This window comes from Sciurus carolinensis, assembly GCF_902686445.1.
Source record: "Sciurus carolinensis chromosome 14 unlocalized genomic scaffold, mSciCar1.2 SUPER_6_x, whole genome shotgun sequence".
Lineage (NCBI taxonomy): Eukaryota > Metazoa > Chordata > Mammalia > Rodentia > Sciuridae > Sciurus > Sciurus carolinensis.
The window spans coordinates 837,120-854,922 of NW_025920104.1; the positions used below are offsets into that span (position 1 = coordinate 837,120).

The following is a 17,803-nucleotide window of genomic DNA, read 5'->3' on the forward strand; positions in this document are numbered from 1 at the left end:
AAGAAAATGTGGTACATATACACAATAGAGCATTACTCAGTCTTAAGAATGAAATTATGGCATTTGCCAGTAAATGGGTGGAGCTGGAGAATATCATGCTAAGTAAAATAAGCCAAACCCTAAAAACAAAGGCTGAATGTTTTCTCTGATAAGTAGATGCTGATCCATAATGGGGGAGAGGGAGGAAGGGAAGAATGGAATAACTCTGAATTGGGCAGAAGGGAGTCAGGAGAGGGGAGGGCATGATATCTGGGTGAGAAGGATGGTGGAATGAGAGAGGCATTATTATCCTATATTTATGTATGATTACAGTACCAGTGTGACTCTAAGCCAGAGGAAAGAGAATTTGTATAATGTGTACAATGTGTCAACATGCACTGTACTGTCCTGTATAACTAATTAGAATAAATTAAAAAATAAAAATAAGCAATAAAAATGTATCATTAATATTCATTTTAATACTTTTGGCATATGCATCATCTACACACAATACACCCTTCTCTTTCCTCTAAATACAATAAACTAACACATACATCATATAAACGGGGACTAGGAATAAAGAATATTTTATGTCAGAACCCCAATGTTAGCAAAATAATCTTTCTACAATGTATACTCCACAGAAAACTTCCTTCTGTAGGTTGATTATTCTCATATATAATTTTGGAATAGAAATTGTGTACATATTACTGTTACTTAGATCCTCTTCAAAATTCTGAGCTTATCACATGTAAAAAATTTAAAAACACCCAAAGTAAAAATGCTTTCCTCTTTGAAATATAAAAGCACAAAATGACTTCTTTCTCTGAGCATATGATTAAGAATCTAATAACCAATTAACCTTTCAAACTATTAGAAAAAATATAACATGGGTCACTATCATTCTGTTATTAATTGCTGAATATTCCTAAATAAACTCAGTGATATTAGCATGATACACATTTCTGTAGTAAATCATTCTTACATTTTCTATTGAAATACTTCAGTGATTTTCTTTTGAAATTTAGGTTTTAGTGCATCCTTACAATTCCAAGGTTGGTATAAGTAACATATAATGTAGGTAATCCAACATTATCATCTGTTAAAGAAATACACTGAACTAGAATACAATTTGGTGTCACATTTTTGCTTAATAGGCAAACCATATATGTTTGATACACAAAGTTTGGCTCACAAATCAGCATTATGAGTATCACTTGGGTAACAATTAGAAATTCAGAGTTGCAGTTGAGTCTGCATTATAACAATGTCCTCCAGTGATTCATAAACAAAATGAAGTTTGAGAAGCCATAGTATAGATTTTAAAGAAAATTATTGAGCCAGCATGTTATGCATTACTCCTCAAAAGTAAAGATACAATTATTTTTCCCTGTGTTGGAATGGGTGAGGGTAGATTACATTTAAAGGTGAGCATGGACATTTTTAGGATGTGGGTGTGAATTGTTGACTTGATTGTATTAAGAGAAGCCTTAGATTAAGAGGTTTCTGGGTATGTTCTGGGTATGTCTATGAGGGTGTCTCTAGGATTCACTTGTGGGAAAACAAACTGAGGGAGAGATTGACTCTAAATGTGGGCAGTACAGTTCAACAGTTTGGGGACCTGGATGGAACACAAAGGTAGAAGAACAAAAAGGTGGAAACAGCAGCAGACACAAGCTCAATTTTTCTTGAATGGGTTCTTTGATTGTAGCTGAGATCATCTGAAGACCTCAGACTCAAGTTCCTTCAGGGTCCCAAAGTAGACTGGAGACTTTCCAGGGAAATTCCAGGCCTTTGTTCCAGGTCTTTGGTCCTGGATTTTGATATATGACTTTTGGTATTCATGCCATGTAACTAGTTAAGCTATAAGGGAAGAGAGAATGGAGAGAGAAGGCCATCAAGGAACAAACCTTAAGTCATTCCACTTTATGCTGTTAAGTAGAGATGCACCAGAGAAAACTGACAAGCAAAAGAGTTTTCAGTTTTATAAGTATGGATTGCTAGAATTTATATTGCTTAATATTTTTAGAGTTTATTGGTGGTTTTCACTTCATATATATTTCTAAAAATGAATAAATATGTGGTAATATGATAAATTAATTTGAAAACACCATTTAATTATATATTATATTTAATTTGTTAGATTAATTTCAACATATTAACAGTATTTATTTTTTATTATTGGTGATATTACTCTTGTTTCTTAATATCATATACATGTAATAGTCCTAAATCTTAAGTAAACTTATTTAATGCTTTTATGTTAATGTATTGATGCATTAATGTATTTATATTTGGCATTTATAATTGATGTTACTTCATGTATAATATTTGTAGTAATTTTATTAGATTACATGTATTGTTCTGTCATTTGCTCATGTGATTATGTGATTGGCCTAATGTTCTCATGTAGATTGTTTCCCAATTGCAGACCACTGTCAATGACTGTTAGAAGAGAGGTAAAAAGAGCACCTTTTTCTATACTCTAGGCATTCACAAATATCCCATTGTGCTTTAGTATATTTTCCCCATCTACTCATTAATGAACAATATTAAATGATTTAAAAGTCATAAGTTATCTTGAATGAATTTCTGTAGGATTGCAAGTCACCTGTGTGCAATGAAATACCATTCAATTATATGGACTTGTATTTTTTAAAAATGAACTTGATTTATCTTGCAAGTTTTTAATTATTACTCCAGATGGAAGTTTCCTTTTTTACTTTCTTTCATTCACATCTTATACACTTTAGCTCTTTTTCCCTTTGAGACCAATCTGAGCTTTATTTCTTTGATGTTTAGAAATTTTTCCAGTTTTTTTTTCAATTGCCTCAAAAAGACAGAAAAAAACAAAACAAAACAAAACAAACAAATCAAAACCATGTAAGGCTACATGAGTGGAAGGGAAGAGAGATCCTTCCTGCTGTGCCTTTAGAAGTCATAAATTTTGATCCTGTGCCTGATAGAAGAAAAAGTAGACCCAAATTTCTATCATGTCAGATTAGGAATCAAACTAAAAAGTTTCTTCACAGAAAAGGAAACAATCAAGAACATGAAGAAAAGTCTACAGAATGGGAGAAAATCTTTACCATACGCACCTCAGATAGAGCATTAATAATCTCCAGAAACATAAAGAACTCAAAAAACTTAACTCCCAAACAACAAATAACCCACTCAATAAATGGGCACAGGAACTGAACACTTTGCAGAGGAAGAAATATTCAGTCAACAAATATGTTAAAAACTGTTCAACATCTCTAGCAATTAGGGAAATGCAAATTAAAACTACAGTGAGATTTCATGTCACTCCAGTCAGGACAGCAATTATCAGCAATACAAGCAACAACAAATATTGGTGATGACGTGGGGAAAAGGTACTCTCATGCATTGCTGGTGGGACTGCAAATTGGTGCAACCACTCTGTAAAGCAGTGTGAAGATTTCTAGGAAAATGGGGAATGGAAACACCATTTGACCCAGCTATCCCATTCCTCAGTTTACACCCAGTGACTTAAAATCAGCATACTATAGTGACACAGCCACATCAATGTTTATAGCAGTTCAATCCACAATAGCTTAACTATGAAGCCAACCTAGGTGCCCTTCAACAGATGAATGGACAAAGAAAATGTGGTGCATTTACACAATGGAGTATTACTCATCTTAAGGAAGAATGAAATTAAGGCATTTGCCAGTAAATGGATGGAACTATAGAATATCATGCTAAGCAAAATGAGCTAATTCCAAAGAACCAAAGGCTGAATGTTTTCTCTGTTATGCGGATGCTAATTCACAATAACCAGGTGGAGGCTAGTGCAGAATAGAGGCACTTTGGATTAGACAGAGGAGAGTGAAGGGAGGAGAGTGACCGTGAGGGTAGGAAGGATAGTAGAGTGAATCAGGCATTATTACCATATGTGCATATATGATTGATTACATGATTGGTATAATTCTGTATCATGTACAACCAGAAAAATGAGAAGATACACTCTACTTATGTATGGTGTGTCAAAATGCATTCTATTGTGATGTATAACTATTAGAACAAATAAAAAGAGTTCTGAAAATGAAGGAATAAATTTTACTTTTTCATCTTTTCTCCTGAATGTGTACAAACATTTTGATAAGAGTGTGAATGGTAAGCAAAACCAGCTAGAAAACTCAGTGAGGAGGGCAGAACCAACTATCCATCACTGCAAGGCCTACATACTCTGAGAAGCACACACCCAGGCAGTATTAAATGTTTAAAGATTTTATTAGTGAAAAAAACCTTGTTTGAGGGAAAATGACAAGAGTGCAGGATCAAGATGTGTACTTACAAGAAGACAAAAGAAGTCTGAGCTTGAGGAATGTTGAAAAACTGTGTGAAAGCATCTTACAAGGAAGTTTCAGGAAGGTTTCAGGATGTCCTTAAAGCAAATTCAAACTTTAGGGGAAGCCTGATACAAGGCCCAAATTAATACAACTAATGCATTCTGGCATTTGCTGGGACCAAACCATGGGAAGAAAAATCTGGACACAAATGTGAGGAATGATTTCACATTGCAGTGCTTGAAGTTCTTCATTGATTACAGTCCCATGGGTGTATGTCAGCTGCTGATGTCTCCTGGATGACACATGTGGAATATTATTTTAAAATATAAACAAATTTCTTCCATGTGGAGAGGCTGCATTTGGCTTTTAATGTATAATAAAAGCATATCACATATAGAAAAGTGGCTTTGCTTTTAAGAAAATCATCTAAAGTGAACTTATAATAATAATACAGGGTTTTAAAAATCAGTTTCCTTGGAAAAGCAAGTATGAAAATATGCATTTGTGGCATATTACCCCAATTTTACTTTGAAACACTTGAATGTTTTAAAATGAATTACAATTTTTAAATGTTTAAAAATAAAGAGGTCTGAGAGAGACCACCTTGAACAAATGACTAATCTCAGCACCACCTATGTTGTAGCAACCTGACACTTTGTCCCCTAATGTGATACTCTGCAAAGTTCAGAGTATTGATGAAAATGGAAAAGTAATAAACCAAAATGTGAAATTAGTTACTTCAGAGTGCTGAAATTCTGGGTAATTTTTACATTATGATCTATGATTTTCTGAAACTTCCAGGGTTATTTCTATGTGTTTAATAACCAACAGAAGACTTTAGAGTCTTTCTTCAGATCACTTAATGTTATGAAGACTGTGAGTGTTGATTTTGACACATTTTCCTCCCATGATAACCTGATTCTGGGTGGCAATGTGAATCCACATCACTCTCAAGAACTGAGACTGACACTTTATCATACTCTCTGTATTGTTCATAGATGTAGTTTTCTTTCATCTATGAGAAACACCCTTCATTTTTGCATATAACCCTTAACTCCACTCTATCTTCAGCTCTATTTTCATGGCAGTTTGCCTATACCTAGATGACAGAGCAAAATATCATTTCTCCTTGTCAAATACTGTTTGACAATGTAATATTGAAATCTGTTACATTTATGAATTCTCTAGAACATATTCAGTAAAATGAAACAAAATAAATTAATGATACTTATAATAATAGTTGACATTGAGAAATATAATATCATCATCCATTATTGATATGACTTCTTGGGTGGAAGACACAGAGAAGTCTACAGGTATACCATTAGAACTGGTAAGAAAACTTATGAGTACTGCAAAATTGTACAAGAAAAAACAATCCCATGTGATATCTATAAACAACTAGAAAATACAATTTTAAAGTAATTATGCCAAAGTATGAGAAAACATTGATAAAATCCTAAGAACAAATCTAACAAGAGTTTTGCAAAACTCACATACAGTGAATGGTAAATGTACTATTGACAGATTTAAGAGAAACATAAAGAAATGATGGGATACATAACTCTGCTCTATGCATATGAAATAAATGACAAATGTATAATATAAATATGTACAGGCAAGCTGTATATTTGGAGAGTATTATTTCTGAAATATAAGCCATTGGATAGAACATAGGAATAAATTTAGCCAAAAGGCATTCAAGACCTCCACACAGGAAGCTCCAAAAATGTTCAAATAAATTAAGTAAATTTATAAATTTTTGGTACCAGTTATTGATTATATTTATCTTCATTTTTCAACAGATTTTCTATTTTGTGTTCAACCTTGTTTTTCTTCATTTTTTACCCCTTTCTCTTGAGTTTTGTACTTGTTCTTGAAGGTATAACTTATTTTAGTTTCCCATTTTTTAATGTTATCTATTATCTCTACAAATATATTTTGACATTGTTATTTCTACCCTTCTTCTGGAACTAATTTTATACTCATTCCATAAATCAATGACAATTCACTTCAGTAACCATACTTCCAGAAGTCAGCCAATCAATAAACAAAAGCAAAACTCCATTAAACATGCTTAGGCTCTGGAAATTTCTATGGGAGATTGCATGACCATTACAGATCCAGGTCTGTCTGCAGAAGTAAAAATATCTCTCAATATACCTCAGAAACAAAGATGTCTCCATAAAGTCTATACTCACAGCAAGTGCTATGTTTTTCAATACCTTTATCAAAAAATGTGCACAACTTTTTCAATGCCTTCTGCACAAAAGAGAATATTGAACAAAGTATTTCATATCTTCATCAGGAATTGACTACTTTTGGTTTTCCCTCATTATATGAAGAATCCAAAAGTAAAGAGACAAAGAGAAAATTAAATATAGTTGCTGTTTTAAATTGTATGAATGAGCTACTTGTACTTCAGTGGAAGAACGTTCTAGCTCAGGAAAATGTGGAAACAAAGAATCTGAAACTGGGAAGTGATATGGACCATCTACAGAACTGCTATGCAAAACTTAAGGAACAACTGGAAACCTGCAAGTGCGAAATGATTGAGCTTCAGGAGAGAGACAGACAGTTGCAATTCAAGAACAGGAATTTGCATCAGCTCCTGAAAAATGAGAAAGATGAGGTACAGAAATTACAAAATATCATTGCAAGTGGAGTTACTCAGTATAATCATGATATGAAGAGAAAAGAGCATGAATATAATAAACTAAAGGAATGTTTGCATCAACTTGTTATGAACAAGAAGGATAAAAAAATAAGCACAGGTGTTTTAAATTATGTGGGGGGAGCTGATGGAAAAAGAGGCTCCTGGAGGACCCGTAAAACAGAAGCCAGGAATGAAGATGAAATGTATAAAATTCTTTTGAATGATTATGAATATCGTCAGAAACAAATCCTAAATGGAAAATGCTGAACTTAAGAAGGTTCTTCAGCAAATGAAAAAGGAAATGATTTCTTTTCTTTCTCCCCAAAAGAAGAGACCTAGAGAAAGAGCAGATGATAGCACAGGAACAGTTAACTCTGATGTTGAAAAAGATGCTGGAGAACTAACCAAAGAGAGTATGTGGGACATTTCCTGTGAAAATGTGAGAAAGCAGCTTACAAACAGCATCCAAAAGCAGTGGAGAATTTTGAAAAGTCATGTAGAAAAACTTGATAACCAAGTTTCAAAGGTACACTTAGAAGGTTTTAATGATGAAGATGTGATATCACAACAAGTCCATGAACAAGAAACTGAGAAACTGGAGTTAGAAATTCAGCAATGTAAAGAAATGATTAAAACACAGCAGCAACTTTGACAGCAGCAGCTCGCTACTGCATGTGATGATGATATCACTTCACTATTATGAGACTGTTATTTGTTGGAAGAAAAGGAATGCCTCAAAGAAGAATGGTTCCTTTTTAAAGAGCAAAAAAAAAATAATTTTGAGAAAGAAAGACAAAGCTTTACAGAGGTTACTATTCTCCTAGGATTGGAGAGAAAGGTTTTTGAAGAAGAAAGAGCCAGTTGGCTAAAGCTGCACTTTTCAAATATGACTACATTTGACCACCAGAACTCAGAAAATGTGAAACTTTTCAGTGCCTTCTCAGGAAGTTCTGATTGGGACAATCTTACAGTGCACTCAGGGACACAGCAAAAGAAGCCTCACAGTATGTCTAATGGGTCTCCAGTTTGCATGTCTAAACTGACTAAATCTCTTACTGCTTCACCTTCTACTTCAGACTTTTGCCTAACACGTTCCTGTGTATCTGAACATAGTTCAATCAATGTACTGAATATAACTCCTGAAGAAACTACACCAAATCAGGTTGGAAGAGAATGTATAAATCAGAAGTGTAGTGTGGCATCAAGACCCGGGTCACAGGAAAGTTGCTACAGTGGATGCTCCTTGACCTATACAAATTTTCATGTAGAAAAAGATGACTTACCTTAGACATGTAGATGGGATTTTTTTTTCATTAAGATTCATCAGATTTCACATTTAATTTGAAACAGGGTATGTCATAAAATCAGTCATCTTTAATAATTCAGGATGGTCTGAGTTATTTGTTTGAACTTCCCTGTCTTTCCCCAAAGAGATGCTAAATGCTAAATAAATGCTAAATCTATTTAAAAGGATATAAAAGTTTTGCATATGTATTTTTAGGAATAAATAGAAACATCTGGTTCTGTGAATAAAGGAATGTATAGATGTTTGGATGGAAACAAAAGCACTAGAATAAGTTTCCTCTTTATAGGTATTAAAAATAGCACTTTCAGAAAACTGATTATTGTAAATGTTTAATTTTTGTCCCACACATAGTTGGCATTGGAAGTTTAATCTTTACTTGAATGTATACTGTAGATTTTTAACAAAGCAGGTTCTATATTTATTATGTTTAGTGTGATTTTAAAATTACCTCTTTCATATGTTTTAAATAAAATGAAATTTATGTATGTTTTGTACATAGATATACATGATTATGTTAAGAGACTTTAAGACTCAAAAACTTCTACACAACCATGAGTATGGCAAGATTTTTCAGTTGTATTCTGTTTACAGGTGTGTTAGGACCATTGCCACATTGCATTTAAGATTTTTTTTAAATCCATATGGGCAATAAATATTCAAAAATCTGAAAAAAAGAGTCATAGGGATAAAAGGTATCTGTGAGTCCTTTTGTTTCATCTTCAAGATCTGCTTCAGTTTCACAAAACAATTTGAGCTCTGATGTATTGATGTTCTGTTTCTCAAATATATTTTATCCAGAATTCATAAGCAAATAGGTTTTTACATAAATTAATTAGATGTTTGGATCAGAAGAACAAAATTTGAGATTAGTCTGTTTTTTTATTAATATTTGTACTCTTCCTTTTTGTAAAACAAACTTTTATGTAGAATAATCTACATTCACAGAGAAAAAAACAGAAAGGAAAATTTGAAGTTTTCATATCTTCCTTCTTGATTTTTCCCTATTATTAGCAGTACTATGTAAGTATGGTACAATTGTTATAACTAATGAACTTATATGATATGTTATGATTAATGAAGTATTTAACTTACTAAAAATTCTTTAGCTTTTTTTTTCATTTAACTTTCATTTTGTGTTCTAGGATATCATCTAAAATGAATTATATGTAGTCACCATGTTTTCTTGGCTGTGTCAGTTATTACTTATTATTTTGTTATGTGAAATTGTATTAACATTTAATTATGTTTTCCCTTTTGAGTTGGTGAGGGAATAGGTGAAGACATAGACTTGGTGAGTCTCAAATTCATGTAGCCCAAATGACTCATTTTAAATTCATTCATCTGATGTTAATTCACAAAAAGAAAATTTCTCACATTTTGCATTGTGTTTCTATCGAAACTTAGGATATTCTCTGATAAAAAAGAAAAAATCCCAAATTAGGACCACTTTTCTTATTCTGTATTTTACAATCAATAATAGGTGAGATTTTAATTTTAACATTATCTGTTGTCTCTGCTTAGGCAGGAAACAGATGTATTAAACATTCATGCTATAATTTAATGGTTTCCATCTTATGTGTTCATGACTTCATCTACAAGAAAGATACAATTATCACAATGAGTCCCAATTTTATGTATAATTATAATGTACTAATGAAAAGAACGTTCATAAAAATGAAAAAAGGAGGACCAGAAGAGGAGAGGACTGGAAAGAGGGGGAGGGAGGAAAGGTGGAATGGGGAGATACTGAGAAATAAGTAATGTCATGAGCACATGTGACTATGTTGCAATGAATCCCACTATTATGAATAATTATAATGCACTAATGAAAACACTTAAAAAGAAAGCTGGTATTTCTTCCAAAAGAATTCTCTCAACAAAAGCATAACTTCCTCCTTTATGTTGATATTTCACCTAAATATTCACAAAGATATATAGAATGACAAAGTTGACAGATGTGCATATTTGCAAAACCATTTCAAACAACTGGAGAGGATAACAAATATAAAGAATCGGTGATCACAACCTAACACTACAGCTCAAAGCCCTAGAAAAAAAAGAACAGATCAACACCAAAAGTAGTAGAAGACAAAAAATAGTTAAACTCAGAGCTGAAATCAATGAAATTGAAAAAAAAAAGAAATAATACAAAAAATTGACAAAATAAATAGTTAGTTCTTTGAAAAAATAAACAAAATTGATAAACCCTTAGCCACACCAACAAAGAGAAGATGAGAGAAAACCCAAATCACTAAAATTCAGAATGAACAAGGAAATATCACAACAGACACGACTGAAATACAAAACATAATTAGAAGTTATTTTGAAAATCTATAATCCAAAAAATAGAAAATTTCAAAGACATAAAGAGGTTTCTAGACACATATGAATTGCCTAAACTGAATGAGGAGGACACACACAATTTAAATAGACCAATTTCAAGTAATGAAATAGAAGAAGTCATCAAAAGCCTACCAACAAAGAAAAGTCCAGGATCAGATGGGTTCTCAGTCGAGTTCTACAAAATCTTTAAAGAAGAGCTCATTCCAATACTTCTCAAAGTATTCCATAAAATAGAAGAGGAGGGAACCCTCCCAAACTCATTCTATGAAGCCAATATTACCCTGATACCGAAAACAGACAGAGACACATCGAGGAAAGAAAATTTCAGACCAATATCCTTAATGAACATCGATGCAAAAATTCTCAACAAAATTTTAGCAAATTGCATACAAAAACATATTAAAAAGATAGTGCACCATGATCAAGTGGGTTTCAGCCCAGGGATGCAAGGTTGGTTCAACATCAGGAAATCAATAAATGTAATTCACCATATCAATAGATTTAAAGGCAAGAATCACATGATTATTTCAATAGATGCAGAGAAAGCATTTGATAAAATACAGCACCCCTTCATTATCAAAACACTAGAAAAAATAGGGATAGTGGGAACATTCTTTAACATTGTAAAGGCCATCTATGCTAAGCCCATGGCTAATATCATTCTAAATGGTGAAAAACTGAAAGCATTCCCTCTAAAAACTGGAACAAGGCAGGGATGCCCTCTTTCACCACTTCTTTTCAATATCATCCTTGAAACTCTAGCCAGAGCAATTAGACAGACCAAAGAAATTAAAGGGATATGAATAGGAAAAGAAGAACTCAAACTATCCCTATTTGCTGATGATATAATTATATACTTAGAGGAACCAGGAAATTTCACCAGAAAACTTTTAGATCTCATAAGTGAATTCAGTAAACTAGTGGGTTATAAGATCAATGCACACAAATCTAAGGCATTTTTATACATAAGTGATGAATCTTCAGAAAGAGAAATTAGGAAAACTACCCCATACACTATAGCATCGAAAAAAATAAAATACTTGGGAATCAATCTCACAAAAGAGGTGAAAGACCTCTACAACGAGAACTACAGAACACTAAAGAAAGAAATTAAAGAAAACCTTAGAAGATGGAAAGATCTTGGATAGGAAGAATTAATATTGTCAAAATGGCCATACTACCAAATGTTCTATACAGATTCAATGCAATTCCAATCAAAATCCCAATGATGTACCTTACAAATATAGAGCAAGCAATTATGAAATTCATCTGGAGGAATAAAAAACCCAGAATAACTAAAGCAATCCTTGGCAGAAAGAGTGAAGCAGGGGGTATCGCAATACCAGATCTTTAACTGTACTACAAAGCAATAGTAACAAAAACAGCATGGTATTGGTACCAAAATAGAAAGGTGGATCAATGGTACAGAATAGAGGACATGGACACAAACCCAAATAGATACAATTTTCTCATACTAGACAAAGGGGCCAAAAATATGCTATGGAGAAAAGATAGCCTCTTCAACAAATGGTGCTGGGAGAATTGGAAATCCATATGCAACAGAATGAAACTAAACCCATATCTCTCACCATGCATGAAACTAAACTCAAAATGGATTAAGGATCTTGGAATCAGACCAGAGACCTTGCATCTTATAGAAGAAAAAGTAGGTCCAGATCTTCAACATGTCGGCTTAGGACCAGACTTCCTCAACAGGATTCCCAGAGCACAAGAAATAAAAGCAAGAATCAATAACTGGGATAGATTCAAACTAAAGCGCTTTCTCTCAGCAAAGGAAACCATCAGCAATGTGAAGAAAGAGCCTATAGAGTGGGAGAAAATATTTGCCAATCATACTTCAGATAGAGCACTAATCTCCAGAATCTATAAAGAACTCAAAAAACTACAAGAATGCAAATAATCCAATTGACAAATGGGCTAAGGAAATTAACAGACACTTCACAGAAGAAGATCAACAAGCAATCAACAAACATATGAAAAAAAGTTCAACATGTCTAGTAATAAGAGAAATGCAAATCAAAACCACCCTAAGATTCCATCTCACCCCAATTAGAATGGTGATTATCAAGAATACAAGCAACAACAGGTGTTGGTGAGGATGTGGGGAGAAAGGTACACTCACACATTGCTGGTGGGGTTGCAAATTAGTGCAGCCACTCTGGAAAGCAGTGTGGAAACTCATTGGAAAACTTGGAATGGAACCACCATTTGACCCAGCTATCCCACTCCTTGGTCTATACCCAAAGGACTTAAAATCAGCATATTACAGAGATACAGCCACATCAATGTTCATAGCTGCTCAGTTCACAATAGCCAGATTGTGGAACCAACCTAGATGTCCTTCAATTGATGAAATGATAAAGGAACTGTGGTATATATACACAATGGAATATTACTCAGCCATAAAGAATGATAAAATTATGGCATTTGCAGGCAAATGGATGAAATTGGAGAATATCATGCTAAGTGAAATAAGCCAATCTCACAAAACCAAAGGACGAATGATATCACTAATAAGTGGATGATGACACATAATTGGAGGGTGGGAGGGGTTAGTGTTAGGGTTAGAGTTAGGGTTAGGGAGGGGGGCAAGAATTGAGTAAGGAAGGACTGTATAGAGGGAAAAGAGTGGTGAGAGGGGTGGGGAGAAGGGAAAAAATAACAAAGTGAATCAAACAACATTACCCTATGTAAATTTATGATTACACAAATGGTATGTCTTTATGCCATGTACAAACAGAGAAACAGCATATATCCCATTTGTTTACAATAAAAAAAAAGAATCAGTGATCAACTTTCTTAGATTTGCATCTTGAGGCCTCAAAATTAAAGATATGTTCTTTTCTATTCTCTCTAGTGATAGTCTATATTAAACATGCTCTAACCAGATTAAAGGAAAATTTAAAAGACTTTACATTTGTTCAAACACATTTAAACCTAGGCTTCTTAAGTTGTCTCACTCCTTGTATTTGTTTTATTCTAATAATTAAAAGGAAATGAAAACATAAATCTTTCTCCTTTGTTCTGCCCCTTACCCTGACTTCTGTAAATGAGCTAACCATTCATTAATCTGTGTGTTTGTGTGTATGTGTGTGTGTGTTTCTCCTTTCCTCTAAGGCAAAAGGAAAAGAAGCATTTCAATATACATATTCCATAAAATTTCCTGGGTCAGATTTTGGATCTGTACAATTTAAATTTAAAACTCAGAATATAGCAAATTCAGGTCACTAATTAAAGATTTTCTTAAATTTCAGGAAAATGTGGAAATTTTCTTCAGAATAAGGATTTTGATAAATGCCACTTAATGACTAGTTTACAGATTTATTGGCACCCTACAGGGGAATTATTATAAAAATCAGTATAATATAAAAATTCAACAGAATATATAAATAGTATAGGTTATCAGCATTCAAATAAATTAATATGAAGTTAAAAGTATAATACTGGCAATATAAAACTATTTCATTAAGATAGACAGTTGACAGTTGAAATTGCAAACAGTAAATGACATAGAGTTTCAACAAATGACTGAAAATAGATAAGAAAATGAAAATATAGTGCTTTCCATAAAGGATACAGAGTAACCTGTGGTATTTATGACTTGAGAACTTAGAGACACTTTATAATAGACAAGCAAAAGAGAGCAACTAGGAAACCACTATTACATATTTGCTATGGAAAAAAAGGGAGAAAACAATTTAAAATACAATAAATCAGGCTGCTATAAGAAGTGTAAAATATAAAATAAATTCTTGCCCTGGCTCTAAGGACCCAAATGTTGTTGTCCATAAATTTATACAAAAATAAGTTTGCTTTCTATCTCTGTATTTAATCCCTGTATCACAGATCATCCAATTCCTTGGAGCACTAAAAGATCCAGTAGTAGATACTTTTAACAAGTGCAAAGTTCTTTCCTGTCTCCAACTGTCCAACTGTTGCATTAAAAGCTCCATCATTAGAATACTCATCTATTTTTTGGGTGGATTTTCTAAAATCAAATAAATTGTGTTTTTGTGAATTGAAATACCAGATACAGCTGCACTGTGGCCTGATCTCTAAGATGGTGCCTGGCAGCTTGCCAGACATAGCTGCACTCATATACAAGTTTTAGGAAGTAACTCTGGTTGGCTGTTGTACATGAGGCAATCCTGGTATCTGCCTGGAGACTGCTCCTTGATAGGCTTACTTTCCTGGTAGTCTACTCTCTGATAGGCTGATGTTCTCAATATAAGTCTGAGACTTGTGGAATAAACGCTTTTGGTTCCTGTGATCAAGAGCGTACATGTTGTGATTGTCCCCGTGGGTGGTGGGCGATCATAAGTGGTGCCGAAACCCGGGAACTCGAGTTACAAAGAAGGAACTGATTGGGTAAATACAGGGAAAGTAAAGTACAGTCTGGCCAGGTTCAAGTTCGCAGGATAAGCGACAAGTTAAAGTTCACGGGAAAAGTGACGAGTTAAAGTTTTCGGGAAAAGCGACGAGTTAAAGTTTGCGGGATAAGCGACGAGTTAAAGTTCGCAGGATAAGGGACGGAGATTGAGTGTTTGTAAGTGCTTTCACTTTTGTTTTGCTAGTTAAAGTGCTTTGCATTGTTAGTTTAATAGAGAAATATGGACACTGAAATGTCACGAATGCACATGGAAGGTCCCTTAAAGGATTTGCTCCAGGCCAATGGAATTTCTCTTGAAACTAAAACAGCCCTAAACTTTTTACGCACAGTGGAAGATATTGTGCCATGGTTCTTGGACAAGGGATTACTGAATATCCCTCAATGGGAGCTTCTAGGGGAGGATTTGAGAGCGACAGAGAGAGTAAAACCATTACCCCTGGGAACCATGGCCATATGGATGTTAGAGGGTGTTTAGATACTCCTAATACCAAATCCAGAGAGGAAATAAAACAAGGGGAAGAGGTTTTGGAGGAAATAAAAGAGGAAAGGTCTAAAGCATCAGAAAGGGCGTCAATAAGATCAGAGACAGACAAGGAAAATGAAACTGGGTGTGAGGATAGTTCAGATGAAGAGGAGGATTTACTATGCAGAACAAAAAATCTTACTATTACAGGATCTACTAAATCAAATGTAGCAGTTAAAAGGAAAACTCACAGACTTACACCATCTGCTCCCCCACCATATAATTATGAGCATTTAGGGGGACAAAAATGTTATTGTAGCCATCCTAATTCTAATTCAACAGGATGGGACTTCCTACAACAAGATGCAACAGTATTCCCAGTGTTTGAGGATCAAAATAATCAGAGATATCATCAACCTTTAGATTTTAAATTAGTAAAACAATTAAAAGAGGCTGTCATAACCTATGGCCCCCAAGCAGCCTTTACTTTATCACTTGTAGAATCCATAGGGGGAATGAATCTTACTCCTGATGATTGGGGTAACGTGGCATGAGCCACGTTGTCAGGGGGGCAATATCTGGTTTGGAAAATGGCGTGGTAGGAGCATTCCAACGATACTGCATGCCGCAACGCTGCAACAGGAAATCCTCAGGGGAATTTAGAGATGCTTATGGGAATGGGAGTATTCACAGGACAACAGGCTCAAATTGGCTATAATCCTGCAGTGTACATTCAGGTTTCTGCAGCCGCTGTAAAAGCATGGAAAAGTATACAAGGGAGTGGGGACTTGCAAGGTCAACTGTCAAAAGTTATTCAGGGATCAAACGAGCCATATGCTGATTTCGTAGTGAGGCTGATGCAAGCAGCAGGCCGCATCTTTGGGGATGTGGATCAAGCTATGCCCTTGGTAAAACAGTTAGCTTATGAACAGGCTAATAAATGGTGTATGGATGCCATTCGTCCCTGGAAAAATAAGTATTTAAGTGCATATATCAAAGTGTGTAGAGATATCAATGAGACTGTGATTCAAGGAGAAGTTATGGCAGCAGCCATTGCACAAGGATCACAAGGTTCTATAGGAGGGTCTCCAGGAACTTGTTTTTATTGTAAACAACCTGGACATTTCAAAAAGGACTGTCCACAATTGAGGGACCCTAATTGACCCCCTAGAAGACCTAAGCCTCAGCGTTGTCCTAGATGTAGAAAAGGTAATCATTGGGCATCTGAAAGTAGATCTATGATAGATATAGATGGAGTTCCTCTGCCCCCTCATGGACAGACAAAAAACGGGAGTTGGGACCCAACTCCCCGGGGCCCCTCAAAAGTATATGGGGTGATTCAACAGGTACACAGGACTCACCAACCATTGACAAGCCAAGGAGAGTCACCACAGTGAACACAGGATTGGACCTCTGTGCCACTGCCAGAGCAATACTAACTCCAGAAATGGGAGTCTAACCTATCCCTACAGACCTAAAAGGTCCCTTACCTCCTGATACTGTTGGAATTTTATTAGGTAGGAGCTCTAGTGCACTCAGGGGACTTATAGTTGTCCCTGGAGTTATTGACTTTGATTTTACAGGAGAAATTAAGGTTCTTGCACATTCTCCTCAAGGAATTATCTGCATATCACCTGGGGACCTCATAGCTCAGCTTTTGATTATTCCCAGCCTTCATAATAATTTTCCATCAACCACAGCAACCAGGGGAACTGCAGGTTTGGGATCTTCTGGAGTTGATTTTGCCTGTCTTACCATGGACTTAAAAAATAGGCCAATGCTTAAAATAAAGATTTAAAATAGAGAATTTTTGGGACTCCTAGATACAGGAGCTGATACTAGCATTATGACCCTAAAAGATTGGCCAAAAGAATGGTCTCTACAAGTAGCGGAACAAACCCTGAGGGGATTGGGTGTAGCTACTAGCCCACAAAGTAGTAGTTCTGTATTGACATGGAAAAATGATGAGGGCCAACAGGGAACATTTCAACCTTATGTCTTAGATCATTTACCTGTTAATTTATTGGGCAGAGATATTCTCATGCAAATTGATTTAGTACTCACTACAGAAGGCCATTATAGCCAAGAGGCTCAAAATCTAATGGTAAAACAAGGTCATAAATGGGACAAGGGGCTTGGCCTCTATGGCCAGGGAAATACCCAGCCAATTAGTGTTAAGGGCAATCAAGGTCGCCAAGGCTTGGGTTTTTCTTTGGGGCCACTGAAAAAAAGTATGTAAAAATAACTTGGAAATCCAATGCACCAGTGTGGGTCTCTCAGTCGCCCCTGACATTAGAAAAACTTAAAGCGGCCCAAGAACTGGTACAACAAC

At 34.8% G+C, this 17,803-nt stretch overlaps 1 pseudogene; it reads left to right on the forward strand.

Annotated features, from left to right (window-relative positions):
* The first annotated feature begins 6,388 nt into the window (after positions 1-6,388).
* On the forward strand, positions 6,389-8,236 carry LOC124973128 (afadin- and alpha-actinin-binding protein-like; annotated as a pseudogene).
* Positions 8,237-17,803: the final 9,567 nt, after the last annotated feature.